The sequence below is a fragment of the Sprattus sprattus genome, assembly GCF_963457725.1.
Source record: "Sprattus sprattus genome assembly, chromosome: 19".
In the NCBI taxonomy this organism is placed as follows: Eukaryota; Metazoa; Chordata; class Actinopteri; order Clupeiformes; family Clupeidae; genus Sprattus; species Sprattus sprattus.
In genome coordinates, this window is record NC_137917.1 from 13,905,201 (window position 1) to 13,921,365 (window position 16,165).

Here is a 16,165-nt window from a genome sequence, read left to right on the forward strand (position 1 = left end):
AGTCCAGGTTTGAATAGTTTGGCAACAAGCAAAGCGTGTATGTTCCACGAAGTGAGGGGGAGAGATATAAAAATGTGTGTCTCTTGCCAACAGTTAAACAAGGAGGGGGTAGTATTATAGTGTGGGGTGCAATCTAAGCCTCAGGAACAGGTGACTTTGGCTAAATTGATGGCTTCATGGATACAAAAGAATACCACAACATTCTGGTGAGGCATGGAGTACCTTCTTGGAGACGTCTTATTGGGCCTGAATTTATTTTCAAAGAGGACAATGACCCTAAACATTATTTTAACTATTGCCGGATCTACCGGCGACAAGGAATCTGCTGGAACATTGAAAATTATGGACCGGCCCTCTCAAAGTCTGGACTTCAAACCCATCAAGCAAATTCGGGGCAAGTTGGAAAATAAACTCGACAGATCTATTGTAAATTCCAAGGAAAGCCTTTGGCTTGAGTTGCAGAAGGCATGGGATAACATTAGTGTTGAAGTTCTCAAGAAATATATTGACTCTATGCCAGAGAGATGTGCTGCTGTAATTGCTGCAAAAGGTGGACGTACCACATATTAAAGTTAAAAGTGGATAAAAACAGTAGGACTCACTTCATCTGATATTTTTGATGTGCTCAGAACAGCCATCTGCATGTTTCATGAACATTATGAAATTAAATCATGTTTTGGAGGCAAAAAAAGGTAATTATTCTCAGATCTGTCAGGTGTTCTAACAATTTTGGCCACCACTGTATGTATGTATGTATGTATGTATGTATGTATGTATGTTTAATGCGTCTTTGTGAAGTCCATTGCAGCTTCCATTCCCAGGATATCCATTTTGTAATTTCATAAAAGTCCAGTTAAACCTGTCAGCATTTTCACATTCTTTGTGGTCAATTTCTGGATTAAATACCATAACAACAACAACAAGTTATTTTGCACTTGTTTCTTTTATGAAGGACAACTGTCTGCGGTGTCAGTGACATCAAACCAAGAATACCCAGAGTTCAAAACACTGCCAAATGCAGTAAAAATACAAAAGTTGAAGTTCACTTGTGAACTTTTGGTGCAGCGCGGTTGTGAACTTTTTGGTGAACCCTCAAACAGAGACATGCTTGCTACTTCCTTTTATTTTGTGGTGTGACTATGATTGTGGCTATGATGTCCTTACGTAACACTGTCTTTGAAGTAGCATGTCATGGTGGGTGAGATTTAGTCAGAAAGAAATGACAACTAGGCTCCTCTTACACATGAATACATTATAAAATGCTCTCTACCAATCTTAAAAAACTAAAATACATGGTGTTCCTGAGCAGTTTATGTTATAAGGCGTGAATGTTCAAATCCCTTTTCCCCTGAGCTTTCAGTTTAAATTTGTTTAAAAATATAAAAAGGGGACACAGCAATTGTATTTCTGTACAGCCTGAACTAATGCAAGGAGCAGCATTGAAATTAATAGAATTTGTATCTGAACCGGGGCATTTGATTCAGTTCTCTTACGGGAAAAACACTGGTTCCTTTTGGCTCGTCGTCACGGGAACACCTCAGCGACCCATAAAGCAGTGACCCAAATTTATTGTGTTTTCAACAATGCGTTCTTTGATGTTCTCACAGTGTTATAAGGGAACAATAAACAGGTATTAGCCTCTGTTCAATTGTCTATAAATATCCATAAGGCAAATTAGCCCCACAATAGAACCAGCCTAAAAGCACTTCAGAGAGAGAAAATAAGTCTTCAAGTGGACTACGCTAGGTGTGACGGTTAGAATAAGGGGCTGTATACAGCATATTTGTTACATTGATGGTTGTCGTCTCATTGCAAGCAAGTCAGCTGGTTGATCGTGTTACAATCTGTTCCTCGTCAGTTGTATGCCTAAATTTGGGCACCGCTGAGCATCATGATATTTTTGAACCGAAAGGAGATAATACAGCAAATATTCATACAATTTTACATTAGATGTTTATAAACATGAGCCTGTGGCCTATAGCAGCCTTAACACACAAGCAATACTGAATGTTTAACCAAAATGTTTTGTTTCAATTTTGCCAATCTTCAAACAAAGCAGCAGCTTAATGAATAAACGTGTTAAAAGAAAGTAATTAAACGATGGTTGAAATACTGTAGAGAAAGGTGAGTAACGGTTGACAATATTACATTGGTCATGTAAGTTTTAGGCAGGGAAAGGGTGTTTTAAAAACCTTTGTGGGAGCCAGATGCATTCAGCAGACTATGACTCTAGAAAACCCTTCTACCATCCAGTCCTCTGCAGCCAGCACCATGCATCACTCCTAAGTACATGTGTGTGTGTGTGTGTGTGTGTGTGTGTGAAAGTACATGTGTGTGTGTGAGAGTACATGTGTGTGTGTGTGTGTGTGTGTGTGTGTGTGTTTGTGTGTGTGTGTGTGTGTGTGTGTGTGTGTGTGTGTGTGTGTGTGTCTGGGTAGGGAGCATTATCTGCAGACTTACTTGAAACCAGAGAGAGCCTGCTGGGGCTGCTGATAGACATGAGGTGGGAGTTTGGGGTTAAAGTACATGCAAGGATGTTTTGGTGACTCATTTTACTCCATGCCTCCCACCTCCTCTCCCCTGAAAATGAAGGCTATGTTTCTCCATGAGAGTACGTGAGTGTGCAACTCTGTGATCCTTTGAACTCTGTGATTTGTATTTCAAACTGTTTCCTTCAGGTGTCTGATCTGCATGGAAACTTGATAGCGGTTAGAATTAGAAATGTATCATTTGCCCAGTCTTCGTCAAAACATAGCAAAGTTCTACCTCATGTCCTCCCTGAAAACTATGGATCTCAATCAGGTTTTTATATATTATATTATTTATATATACAGCCCCGGACAAAGCCACCGAACAAAGCCGAGCTGCTTGAATTTTTGCGCCAGGAGTGGCATAAAGTCACCCAACAGCAATGTGAAAGACTGGTGTAGTAGAGCATGCCGAGACACATGAAAGCTGTGATTTTAAATCAAGGTCTTTCCACCAAATATTGATTTCTGAACTGTTCTTAAGTAAAAATATTAGTATTGGGGTGTTCAAAATTAATATGAACTTGTTTACTTTGCATTATTCGAGTTATGAAAAAACTGCATATTTTTTGCTATTTCGACCAATTGTCAATTTTCTGCATATTAATGCTCTAAATGACAATATTTGTATTTGAAATTGGGTAGAAATGTTATCAGTAGTTTATAGAATAAAACAAAAATGTTCATCTTACTTTAACACATACCAATACATAGTAAAACCAGAGACACTGATAATTTTGAAGTGGTCTCTTAATTTTTTCCGCGACTATATTATAAAGTTGCCTCATTCCACCGGCTAAACATTTAAGACAACTCAACAATGTCTTCGATAATCTAAAAGCGCTTACCCATAAAAATAAAAACAGGAGAGTACATATCAATAAATCACCATTACCAATAAATAGTACAAATGGGACAAACAGTTCCATAACATTTTTTGACAGGGCTTCATAGCTATGCATCAACTCAAGATTTCCGTCAGTGAAAGCGTGATGCCAGATGATGTCTTCATGGCAAATCCAGCTGGCCAGACAAGAGAGTGAAGGAAATAAACAGAGCTGTTGTCTTCCCACTTCACAGGGTTGCTCCACAGCTCTGCACATTGCTCTCCATCCCTAAGGTTTGGTTGGCTGCCAGCTGTTTCTGTGGGAAACTGCCTAGGCTGAACTCCCTGTGTGTGCAATGCTGGTTGGCAGTCAGTGGTGTTTTTGATTGCAATTGTGTGTGCAGTGTTGTCTGAGAGCCTAAAGATGTTTCTGTTCACAATATTGTTTGATAGTATAATGGTGTTTGAGTGGGAAGACCAGTAACGTTGCTGTTCCCTAAACTTGCAGTGGGTCAAGTGTTGTGAACTTGTGAGTTATGGCTTCAATAACAGCTTTGTTGTAAAATGTTGAAACAATTAATAAATACATAAATAAGTCCACATGGTGTCCACATGTGTTTCCTGATTTCCTGTTGTCTGATTCTGAGCTTGGGAGTTGTTTGCCTGTTTTTGACAAACAGCTGTGATATCTGGCCATCTAGTGCATAATCTCTCCTTTAAAACACTTTGTTCAAATAAAAGTCACTTTCCAACACAGTCTCTCAGTAAACATTTCCTTGTGTTGCAGTTGTTTTCTATCTTCTAGGCAATGCTTGTGTTTTACAAGCAGTAAAATTTGAGAAGCAGTGAAATTTTGTATGACTTGTTGGTAACAAAATCTTTGTGTGAATTGTTCCAGGAAGATGTTTCTAATGAAATTCACATAAGATTAGTGTGGAGGCCATCTCAGAAATCCATTCATCTGTTTTCCATCTGTGTATCCTCTAAGAGGCAATCTCACTAATCTCATCTAAAGTTCACACGTTCTTCAGCTTGGCCATAAATCATTCTCTTTTATGCTTTTGTCACTCTGTAATGGGTCAACCTGTGGTTCTGGCCAATGTGCCTGGTTAATGACCGGGCAGCGAAATCTGCTTCAGTTATACTGGTCTGATAGGTAGCAGGTCTGATAGGCAGCTGATCTGATAGGCAGGTGGTCTGATAGGTAGCAGGTCTGATAGGCAGCAGGGAACGGGGAATGCACCTCTGTGTCTACTGTAGCCTATGTCTGTGTTGACCAATGAAGAGTTAAACTAAATATATCTAGTTGGTCACACTTTGTTGGGATGGTCCCCTACAGACTATCTACAGATGCTTAGATGATGATGAACAATTAGAAAGACTGAACTTACAATTCAACAAACTTTAAAGTCTCTGTAGGCGGACTATCCAAATGCAGTGTTAGTTACCATCTAGTTCCACCATGGTCTCTGCTGCAAGGACTTTTGGTCTGTCTATGGTTCAACATAAATCACAAACCTACCTTGACTACCTTGGACCATATGAAGTTTATATTTTATACATCTGTTAGTCAATAGTTTCTGACAAACTATTGAATGAATCCTGTCACTCAGAGAGAGAAAAAGCAAATGGTTGTTTATTGCTTCTAGTGGTTCAGGTGATAATTGGATAATTGGATAGTCGACTTACGGATAGGTAACAGGTGTTTAGGTTTAAATGCTGCTGTTGAAGCCCTTGTGTGGTTTACTGAAGGGTCATCCAAAGGAGTCTTGGTCCAGTGCCATCCTCTAGTCAGACAGTGGTGGTACACAGGCATAGATTAGCCAGAGTCAACATGCAACACACACCCACACACACACACACACACACACACACACACACACACAAAATTTGGCAGAAGCCAGACAAATACGTAAGTGCCTCCATTCCCAATTACGCTTTAAGCCTGGTGTCTGGCAATCCAATATAATACTTGAATGAAAGATTCATTTCTAATATGAGATCCCCCTCCAACCCCCAGCCCCAACCTCTGCAGGTGGAAGTTTGAAATACACCCACATAGAACACACATAGCTCGGATGCCACCACAGGCCAGAAACATATATCACAACACACACCCTCATTAGCATGCAAAGACCATTTCAAGAGGACCCCAACAACCGCAATCAACTTTCCTAACGCTTCCTTCCTGGCTGTGCAAGCGAGTTTACTCTGGAACAGGCTCAGGCTTCTTTCAGGGATGTCTACCGGAATATTTTCTCTGGCGCTTGACTGGATTTTCCAGAGGGCCGTCTCTGAAGCGCTGGGTGCCGCTGGGGGATGGCAATAGCAGGATGAATGTAGATTTGTTGCACCTGTGAGAGGAACCACGCAGAGCGGATCCAGGGGACCCTTATAACCCCCTTCCCACCCCGTCCACACTGACTGGCCTCCTGCCAGCCACCTCGCAGGTACACTGTCCTCTTGTGTACACCCATCCAGCTCCTGCCAAGCACAGTGCCATGCCTCTTAGATGCCTTATGCAACGGGATGGTATCTGGGAAATCAATTCAATTTAATTCCTTTTTATTCATATTACGCCGATAACAATTAAAATAGTTTCTAGGCGCTTTACAGACCCCAGAGCCTGAAACCCCTAGAATGAGAACCAAGGTGACTGGGGCAAGAAAAACCTCCCAAACAGGAAGAAACCTTGAGCAGAGCTCAAAGGGGGGACCCATCTGCTAGAGAGTAGAGAGATAGAAAAGAAAGGGGGGGGGGGGGAATTCAGGAGCAAGCAGATGGATTCTTACACATATCTGAGGATACAACATATTAGCACACATGCCGCACATATACATAATACATTCATGATTCCAAGAAACACAGAAGAAGGTATATAAATGAAATATTTATAATGGATACAAATGAAGAGAGCCTACATGTAAGGTTGTAGAACAGCTTAGTGGGTAAAGAATTTCCACATAATGTTACTATTATAAGGATAAGCAGAGCAATGAAGCAGAAAACTGTCAATGAGGGCATTTGTTTAAAGTACGGGTAAATAGCCTGGCACAGTACGTATTATAAACAGATTAGGATAAAATAAAAAATGTGTGTGTTGTAGTTTGTTGGGAATGGGCAGCTGTAAGCAATAATGTTGTCACAGCAGTCAGCACGTGCAGGGGAAGGTCCTGCCATATGCATGACATGTTTTGGAAAAATGGTGTGCAGTCCTGTGCCAAGGTTTGGTAAGGGCTCCTAGAGGGAACTCTACATGTTGTGTGATGTCATCTCAGATAAAGGGTTGTTTGTTGCTGATACACTTTGGCCTGTTTTGGCAGGATAGTCAGTGAGGGGTTCCATGTGCGAATCAGTGGAACGAATCACAGACTGATGACTAATGGAAGAGTCTCAAGCCAAAAGCAGTGAGAGTCACTAAATAGATCATGATTGGTCATGATTTGTGTCTGTAGATTTGTGTTTTCATAATGAAGATTCATGTTATGTGTAAGTGACTCTCAGTATGTCTGCGCTCAAAGTCAAGAAAAAGATTTGTGCTGCAGTTTACCACCACACTGTGTGTCCTAGGAGATATTTCTCACACACACACACACACACACACACACACACACACACACACACACACACACACACACACACACACACACACACACAAACAAAGGTTGGCAATGATCAGCACTGATTTCATCTGTATCTGCAGTTCTTATATTTCTCCGATCCGCATCTTCTAAAGACAAGCGAGGGGAAAATGTACCGGTCCCACGGCGCCTCTTACACCCAGTTGGCAAGGTGCCTGTAATCATTCCCTATGACCTTAGATGGGCTCTTTATCTGATTCTAATTCCCAAAGGTGTGTGGTGCAACATGGTGCTTGCTGATAGCAGATGTTTTTATATTAGCAGAATGGGTACTGAATGTACAGGGTAAGTGGATGACACTGAAATCCAACTATGCTGAAATACTACAGGAGAGTGAAAAACGACAAGACTAATTTCCTTAGAGAGTATATTATATACTTTACAGTGGTGAAGTACATTACACTCCTGTGGACTGAAAATAACCTCACAGAACCGATAGAGGAGGAACAGCTTGCCACGAGGGGCCATGAAGGCCTTTTGCATGGATGCTCATATGGAAAGGATAGACAGCGCAGAAGAAAAGCAGGCCGCTTGATAAAGGAGACAGCTTGCGGATATGCAAGAGGTTTGGAGGTTGATACAACGCTCTAAGCAGGCTGGAAGCTCAAAGGGGATATGAATGACTAAGTAATTCAGACTCAAGGTGCTTCTCTCTCTCTCTCGCGCGCGCGCGCACACACACACTCTCGCGGACACACACACACACACACACACACACACACACACACACACACACACACACACACACAAACACACTCTCGCGGACATGGACACACACACACACACACACACGCACACACACACACACACACACACACACACACACACACACAGACAAACGCAGGTAATCTCACCTCTTCCCACGAAGATCCAACCTAAAGTGCCCCCCTTCCCCCACCTGCTCTCCTTCTGCTCATCTTTGCTCTAGATTCTAATTTTAGGCAGGTACAGTGAGTCTAAGGTCAGCGCACTCGTCTCTATTCAACCAGGATTATTAGACTTCCTGCTTCTCCTGCTCACACGTGGAAGATATCATCCCCTACCACCTGCATTAAGTGGAGAGGTAGGTGAAGATGTTCCAAGTGGAGAGGTAGGGGAAGATGTTCCACTTTCATCTTAACCGTAATTAACAAACCTTTGAAACCCCATTAGGCCAAACAAACAATAGCAACAACAAGAAATAAACACATTTAGAAGATCTATTCTCTTTATCACTGATGGTGCATACTAGCACAGACACACGATGCTATTCATTCATTTTAGAAGTTGAGAGGGGGCATTTTGTAGTTCAACCTGAATGCATCAGCCCAGTACATCTAGCGTGCTATGTTTAATGTAATATCTTCAAAGATTTGTAGCTGTAATAACAGAGTATTTCTGAGTCCTGTGGCGAGACTCCTGTTTGAACATCCTGTGGAGCCAGTGGTTTGTTTGAAAAGCAGACTTCATACGGTGTGGTTACAGCACAAACATGTGCAATAGGGGCCTCCTGCAGAATACAGAGGAGCACTCACTAAAAAGGGATTCTTACACTTGCCAGGGGCCAAACATTTAGCTAACGCTCTTATCTCTGCGAGACTGAAATCTGATGAGAGGCTGATGACAGCCTGCCTTCTGCTCTGCTCACGGGGCCCGCACAGGTTTGTGTAACATCTCTGAAGAGGGCGACTATGGATGATGTGGCCCACGAACTGAGGGAGGCAGCCGGGATCACTCTCAGACCGTGACCTCTGATATGTGTGTGAAAGGCACGCGCACACACACACAAATACACACACACACACACACACACACACACACACACACACACACAGAAGGTGCAAAGCAGGATTTGTCAAAGAGGCTTTTCATGAGAGTTTGGAGTCCTGGGAACACTTTACTCTCTGGACCCTCCAGTGAAGGCCTGAGAGTCTCCAGACTTGGAGAGTTACATCCTTTGGCTGTGCTCACAGCTCCCCCATTTTCTGCCCCTATAAGCTTCCAACCCCCCGTACCCACCTACACTCTTAGCACCTCTCACACACACAAACACACATACATGCACACACATGCCAGCATACACACGCACACACACACACACACTCACACAAACACAGAAATAGCTTTGCAGTCACACAAACACACACAGACATACTCGCATACAAACACATGCACACACACACACACACACACACACACACACAAGGATACACACACACACACACACACACACACACATACACACACACACACACACACACACACACACACACACACACACACACACACACACACACACACACACACACACACACACACACACACACACACACACACACATTGACTGACATGCATGACATCAGTCTTACATTCATGTGTTAAGTGGCCAGTTTGCCACAAATCCCCAGGCAGATCCCCCGTGTCTGCACGCAAGGGGTGTCTGCACGTCAGGGGGTGTCCGCACGTCAGGGGGTGTCTCTGCACGTCAGGGGGTGTCCGCACGTCAGGGGGTGTCCGCACATCAGGGGGTTTCCAAGTGCTGGAATGTTTGGGCTGGAGTCCCTGGCTTCCTCTGGGCCCAAGAAGCCTCGGGTGGCCAACATAAATCCAGCAGCTTGAAGGCACACCTGAAGGACGATTCCTCCTGATGAAGTCAACATTTCTGAAAGCTTCTGCTTGTGTTTCAGATTAGGTTCCATGCCCTTTTCCCCCCTCTGCCTTGGTTTCCTTCTGTTCACGCCTTTGCATAATTTACACAGCTCTGACTGTTAAATACTTCTTATAATGATTGTGTTTCTTTGCCGTTGTCATCATAGTATTCGTCTAATTGAGTTTTATTTGTCTCTGACAGATTCTGTGGAGTGGGGTTGGAAAAAGTCATTAATATCAGACAAACGCACCAGAGCAGGATGCCTTTCGCCAAACTGAGAGTTCATGGCAGGAGATTCTAGCTGCTGACACAACTTGGCAGCACATCCTGACACTGCGCTTGAGCCAAAATATTCTCATTCTAAGGCGCATGGCCAGCCTTTTTACCAAACATCGCCATGGAGACCCACCAGAACCTCTCCAGCTGGGGTCTTTGGGGATAACAAATGATGTCATGCTGGGAGCGATTTGCAGGCAGAGTGTTGAGAGGTGGCAGAGCATCATGGAGTGAGAGGAGGTTAGAGGAGCAGAGCAGGAGAAGGCAGAGAGGAGCATGGCAGTGTGGGAGAGATAAGGTCCTGTGATTATAGTCATGAGATTATGTCAGCCCAGACTGGACTGCAGAGGCACAGTAAAAAGGTAAACGCAGCACAGGTCGGCATCACTGACAGATTCTTTCACTTGGCAATTCAACTTGTAGTGTCAAATTCATGTATTCATATGGTACCATTGGCAATGATCATAGTCAGAAGGTGCTGTACTGGTTTGGGTTTTCTCTAAGGGTCATAACGTTGATATACAAGTGTTGTGAAAGTGTCATGACCCCTAACATAATCATTAATAAGTCATCATGTACACACAGTAATGTATCATTGAAATTACAATTCCCATTATTTTGTATTGTCTTGAGAGGCCCGATAATTTTACTGGTCATAACAGCCTGGCATGAGCGTATACGCTTTTCTAACATTCAACATTATGAGAGTAAATGAATGATGATGTGGGCTAGTCAAGTCAATAAGCAATTATGGTGGCTTGATAGTTATGTGATGGAAAACAAAATCTCACCTCATAAAACCATTTTTTGGTATATGGCATTTTTTCATGTGATGTTTATGACATGTTTATGGAGGGCTGAAATAAATGTTTACCTCTGACTAAACACAGTGTTTAGTCAATGCTTTGTGTCTGGCTCATGGAATTCTTGCACTGGAATGGTGCTGTTGCCATGCGAACATAACACACTTTGACCATGACTGCAAAAAATGTGTTTTTCTTTCACTCTATTTCACTCCCTCTGTTTCAATGGTGGCTCTTGAGCAGCAGCAGTGCTTCAGCGAAAACATCCATCTGACATCTCCCAAGGTGGTGACTCACAAGACCCTGCTGTCAACTTAGCTGCACTCTAAACAACAGGAGAAATCAAATCAAGTGTGCATCTGCGCCCGTTTGGCATATCCTCTGCTGTTGTTTAGTTATGCTGGTTCTAGTTAGGACTTCCACGTTGGCTGTTCCCTGCAGGCCTTCTTCTCTCTCTGAGATGAGACGTCCAGTTGATTTACCTCTATGTCAGCATAATCTTTGAGCCGTCGGGACGCTATTTGCTTCAGGCAGGTGGCACACTTTCTCACCAACACATTTTATCTAGTATTTACAAAGCAGATTACAACACCAGTATTTAGTAAATGCTAATTTAGTTAGACAATAGTCCAATTTGTAAATGTAGGTCTTATTGTAGGACATATTGAACTGGAATACACACAGCGTTTTGGTAGATACTCCAGCAAAATAGAACTCAGAAATCTGCGGTTCAATAATTTTTTTGTCTTGCTGTGGCAGTGTGATGTCTTTATCCAGGGCTTGTCATCTGTCACCCTCGCACTGACAGCTCAGCCCAACTCTCAAATACCTATCAACCAAGTCAATTTACCATAGCCTAACATTTTCAATACCAACTTGAACTGCTAACATTTTCAATTTAATTTCATCAATCAATTAAATCCCTTGTTAAAAAAACAGGTGAATAGCATTACTTTAACATTGTTCTACATCAAACATTTTTCTTTTATTTGATCAGAGCTCTTGTTTAAAAGTGACCAAATCTGTCCGGATCAAATACGGTTTTATGGTTGGCTATGTATTGTTCCATTCTTTGTATCGGTTCATGTCCGTTGTGTTAATAATTAAACCAGCTACTACACCTATAACATATAGGCTAAACAGTAGGCCCTGACCATAATGTATAAGTCTAAAGGAGACTATAAACAGCACTGCCACACTTCCTTTGACAAGTAGTTAGCTGTCTAGGGTTCTTGTTCTGTTTCCTCACCCTCAACAGTACCTCTGTGGCCCTTCCGGGGTCCCGCCCCACACTGTCCACTCAAACCCACTTTGGATTGTGTGCCAGGTCAGAGGTCAATGTTTTCGACACGGGCATTGCCTCAGCACCTCAATCCTACTTTGTCTTGTTTTGCCTCGTGCCTGGCTTTACATGGATCAAACGCCACGGAGTAGAGCTGCGCGTGGGAGAAATCCAACTCCAGATTTGAAAGTGGCGCCCGGAACTGTGCAGACTCCTTAAGGGGATTGAGATGTTCTTTTTTTTAAAGGATTACAAGCGAGTTGATAAGGAAACGAGAGTAAGCTGGGATTTTACACGGTAACACAATTACAGAATCACTGATACCTCGCCGCAGTCGTCCAGTGGCCACACCTGTGCGTGGACAGGTAGACCATGTGGATCAGTTCGGAATTACATTATCATGGAGCCACAGCATATACAATGACAATAAAAACACTTTTTTGCAAACGTAGGACCTCTTAGGAGACAATTATTCGTTAATGGTCATGCTTTGATAATGGCACAGCATTTATGAATGAGTGGCATTTTTCCATTAAACTCTAATGACACCAAGTAATTACACTCTTATTTCGCAGGATAAATTGGTAGTTTATGCATCACTGCAGTCATCCATTGTTTGGAATGTGTATAATTAGATCAATGTAGCTTCTTTGTACGTCTCATGAAGATCAAGGATAGTGCGAACACGGTAGTCTCTGACCTGCACACGGCAGCAGTCTTTTGAGGTGACGGGGAGTGAGGTTTGCTCAGTGCACAGTTCGGTATTGGCTGGCTGCCGTTACACACATACATAGAGTACAAATGCTGTGGCTGTTGTGCATCATTCTCTGAGAAAAGCAGAGTAGACTTAGAAACCAAATGTTTCTACACCACCCAACCCTCAGTTTAGCTTAATTCTGTTTCTCAGTCCAAGCCATGCTGCTTTTCAGGCAGTAGGCTATCGCACAGCTCTCAGACGTCAAGAGTTATTTTTCTTTGTCTGCTCTGAGAAAGGCAGGTCCTAGTCTGGAGGCTGTGTACTTAAGTGTCTCTGACTGAAGTGGGGGAGAGAGAAGAAGTGACTGCATAAGATGGCTGGCTTGCAAAGAACCACAAGATCTTTTCACAGACGTGCTACAGAAATGACTCCATGTCTGCCAGCGGCCAGGGTGTAATTAGTTGTAATATAGCAACGAACGGATGACTTTTCAGGCAACGTTTCGCAATCCAGGTCCGTGTTCTGGCTCTGTAGCATAGCAGCAAACTCTTTTGAGTTTCACTTAGATCTTTGTTGACATTCCCTCTCCGGTCCAATCCAATCCCAGCCTTTGGCCTGAGGTTCTAAAACTTCACTCAGGCGCTGGTAGCAGGCCACACTTTCTAGGCAAGAGCACAGCGGTAACAACTTGAAAAGTAAGCAGGAGAAAGAGAAAAAAAAAGTCTGTGCACAGAGGTGTTACTTACAACACTCGTGGTTGTCGGAACGGAATAATCACACTTGTGGTATGCGATCGCATTACTAGAATGTGTCTCTGAGCTGGTGGGATTGTGGGGTTGGGGGCAGGAGAGGCAGGTGTCTTAACAGTTTGAATATGGACCCCTGTATAAATACTGTGTGTGTGTATGTGTGTGTGTGTGTGTGTGTGTGGGGGGGGGGGGGGGGGGGGGGGGGGGTGTTGGGGGGGATGTGGCACAGTGGGTGGTCACCTCAACGTTCTGGTACAGGCCGATAATATCCCATCAGCAAGTGCAGAGGATTAACTTACTATCTGAATGCCTCCAGACTCAAGTTATAAATATCATCAGATGTGACTGCCTGACATGGTAAGCCAAAGGCACGTCTGTGATCTACTGCAGAGCTTCATATTGCCTTGAAAAAATAAAATAAATTACATGCAAGTCGGGAGAAATCATTCATTTTCCGGTTGATTTCCCCCCAGCATCGCTGACTTTTGCCCAGAAGTGGCGTCTGCTGGTCTGGGACTGGCATGGACTGCAGCCGCTGGCATCAAGCACCAGAGAGAGAGGTGGGCGTGAGTTTTCAAGGCTGACTTGGCTTGAGAATCTGTGAGATTGACCAAAACAGGTGTATTTCTTGGCCTGAGATGCATTGAAGTCAATGGAGTTTTTTTTCCATTGCTAGCATGGGACAGGAGATGAAAGTGTGTGTCTCACGCCAAAAGCGTCAGAGTTGACAACCCTGGATCCGAGTGTTTAGAATCTGGTGATCACATGGCACAGAGTAGGTACACTCCCCAGCCATTAACTTGTAGCGGGAGGTCACCATCATCATCGTGGGAGAGAGACAATTTCCTCCGCCATGCTGTGGCTATGGGATGCTGTGGCCTGGGATGCTGTGGCTCTGGGACGCCTGCCTGCTCGAGGTGGGCTTGACTTGACTCCCCGTCTGTCTGCCGCTGTCAGCGGCGGGTTGGAGATGCTGTCTGATGTGGCCTGTTTGCCCGAGGGTAATGACAGATATGGCTACCAGCACCAGCGACCTACTGTAATTCAGCACTTTATAAATGTAGTTATGCAACTATAGAAACATGAGAGAAAAAGAGAGACAGAGAGAGAGAAAGATAGAGAGAGAGAGAAAGAGTGAGGGAGAGAGAGAGGGTATATAGGGTGAAGGCTGAGACTGGGGCTTGGCAAGTGAAGTGAGGTTTCTTTCTGTAAGTAGCAGCATGGTGGAGGGGTGCCACCACAAGGGCTATATTACTGGCTCTACCATAAGATTCACAAAATGTACTTTATGCTTCCACAGTGTGTGCTGGGTAACTGCAGAGGAGTTACTCATCACAGTTGTAGACACCACACTATAATTGTGAATGGCAGCTTCGCAGAAATGATATAAAACATAAATGGAGGTTATGCGAAATGCAGCGGGTCTTACTGCATGCGATCTGGTCCATGTGCACACATATATGAGGGATGACATCACATGCATAACCTGCAATGCACCTTGCGTCTTGAGAAAAAATTACACTGTTCTGGCATTCAGTCATTTCACATGCTAGTCACTGTTCCAGGTTCCCTGATGGCTGTGCAAGACAACCAGACAACACATCCAACATTACTCTAACTCTTAAGAAATAAGTAAGAATATCATCATGATTAAGAAATCACTTAGAATGTCATTATGATTAAGAAATCAATAAGAATATCATTATGAATAAGAAATCAATAAGAATATCATTATGATTCTGTGCAAGATGTCTCCCAATTCAGTTAGCAGCAGCTACTAACAGGAAGTGACTTCTGAGTGTTGTGGGCATCTGGTCTGCGGGTAATTCATCTGATCTCTGGCCTTTTATTTGCGCCTCGTTTTTTCTCCTCACCTCGTACTGACCTGTCCCACTTCTTGGGCCTCTGTCGATGCCCTACAGAATAAGATGCCTTACAAATAGCACAGGAGTGCTCGTCCAGGTCCTCTCCTGGGGAGGAGGATGGGGAGGGAGGAAGTGAGCTCTGGTCTCCATCTACTCAAGAGGTGTTTGCCTTAGCTCGTTGTGTAAAAGTTCGGTAACTCTATTATGCCACAGACACATTAGTGCCAAACGAGTAGGTCACCCTGTAACAATACAGCCCTTGTTAATCCCACTCTCTCTTTCTGTCTTTTAACAAAGACAACCACATACTCAACCATAACCAGGTGGTTGCCAATAATTTAGTGATAGGCAGTGGTACCCTGGGAATAAATTACCCTCTCTAAAAGGCTATAAATCTTGATTTACTCAATCGAAGAGGATCAGCTTATTACATAATAGATTTATATATTTAATAAATTACCTGACACATGACTGCTGGGTTGCTGGAAAGTATTTAAATTAATTTAGTCTGTGATCCTCTGCTCCTGGGCAGAGTCCATAGAGTAATAATAATAATAATAATAATTCATTTTACGTACAGTACAGTTGTGAAACAAATGATGAATGTTAGACTCACATAACCAGTAAACATGGCAAAATCCATATATTGTATTTCTAATTTAAACATAAGAGATCTCAGAAAAGACCAATTCAAATGCATTCATATTTGATGACTAGAATTCACACTCAAAATGCACAATACTTTTTTCAATGCATTATATAGACAAAAATATTTTTTACTTCCACACAGAGGAGAATCAGTTTGTAATGTAATGAGTTTGTGGTGTAAAATTAAATGTAGTGATTTCATTGGTTCTATTATAACCACT